The sequence below is a fragment of the Halichondria panicea genome, chromosome 17 (genome assembly GCF_963675165.1).
Source record: "Halichondria panicea chromosome 17, odHalPani1.1, whole genome shotgun sequence".
Taxonomy (NCBI): Eukaryota; Metazoa; Porifera; class Demospongiae; order Suberitida; family Halichondriidae; genus Halichondria; species Halichondria panicea.
In genome coordinates this window covers 3,688,438-3,689,940 of record NC_087393.1, presented here as the reverse complement: position 1 = coordinate 3,689,940, position 1,503 = coordinate 3,688,438, and the positions used below count along the sequence as shown (strand labels likewise).

At 39.1% G+C, this 1,503-nt stretch overlaps 1 long non-coding RNA gene across 1 annotated transcript; it reads right to left on the bottom strand.

Annotated features, from left to right (window-relative positions):
- Positions 1–1,259, bottom strand: LOC135350979 (uncharacterized). The gene is made up of 2 exons (XR_010399349.1): positions 1,112–1,259; positions 1–642 (listed from the first exon to the last, which is right to left on the bottom strand). It is a non-coding gene; the product is annotated as an uncharacterized LOC135350979 (long non-coding RNA).
- Positions 1,260–1,503: the final 244 nt, after the last annotated feature.

Below are 1,503 nucleotides of genomic sequence, written 5' to 3'. Positions count from 1 at the left end.
TACAATTATACAATATATAATATCCATGACAACTCATCATCTATATAACATTATTATGAACTGCAGACAAGCGCAAGCTATGACATTGTAAAGATACACGTACATTATGAATGATATGAGTCAGAATGTGTTGTCAGAGTCCGGTCTTCTGCGTTTGGGTAACGGTTCGTGAACAATTTTTTGACAGAACTTACCTGATCAACTATAATAAGTGTAGAAGAGTGATGCTTTCACAAATCTAATTAAACATTTAAGGCCAGGATTTTCATCACAAAAGTTCAGGGAATCGATGTATCTCAATCAAAATAGCACAGCACGCTGGTAAAGAACTGGAGTGATGAGTTGAGAGAGGGGGTATAAGGGTGTATTCAGAACGTACTGACAAATTCCAAATGAGCTGGCACTGAACACACGAGGTGACGATGACATCAACTCTTGGTAGCTTGACAATGGTGAGCACGTTCTTGACGGCAATTAGTTCAACACTGACTTGGCAACCAAGAAGTGGAGAGATTCAAGAGTTGCTGGTCGACTCAGGTAAAGGCTGATGAGAGCAGACGGGGGATGTCTGCTGCTTCTTGCTTTTCTATCGCTGAAAAAACGCAATTTCTGACTTCCCATGCCCATTGTTTACAATCACACCTGTGTGGGAAAAGAGCAACATGACATTTTCACACTTTTTCATTGAGGCAAAATTATTCTTTCGAGTTAGTACAGCTACTATGTAATAGCTATTCTCATAGAGTAAAGCTAAAAGAATCAGAAAATGCACACTAAAACTTTCAATTGTGAACGGTCAGATCAGGACACCCCACACAAAGAAGGCACCCCATTCGACTTATTTCACAACACTGGAGAACAACAAAAAGCTTATATATCAAAAAAAGGGGCTATCCTGTTAAAGCTCAAGTCAAGGAAACAGCCAATATGCTTACTAGCTTCTAAAAGTGTATCAGAAACTAGATTCTCCCCAAACAGTGCTAAAAACAGGTAAATGGTGAGTCATAGCTAACTTGTAGCTCAACAGGTATATCTTATTACTTAAAACGCTCAAAATATTGTTAGTATAGATTACTACTGACATTAAGGCTCTTAGATAGTCGTTTCTTACCTTTAGAACCGAGTAAAACTCTGAAAAGTCTTTAGCCCGCTCAAAATTAGTCAATTCGCGGTCTAACGCGGATAGACCTCAGCTCTCATGTATGATCTATAGCGCACGTGATCTCGTTCACAATCCCCTTCCTCTACTATCTATGCTCCAAGTGACACTCTGGTTTCTGGTCCTGAAGTTTTTCTAATTGCATGCGGGCGGGCGGCTTTTCTCATTATGTCATTATCAATTTCACCTTATGAATCTCATTATTTTGCAAATGAATAATTTATCATTATCACACTATTTTGTACCACATGGACCATTCTGCGCATGCGTAGTAGAAATAATGAGATAGAAATCCAAGAATAAAATCTGATGCGGGAGGTGGACCAGAAACCAGAGTATCACTT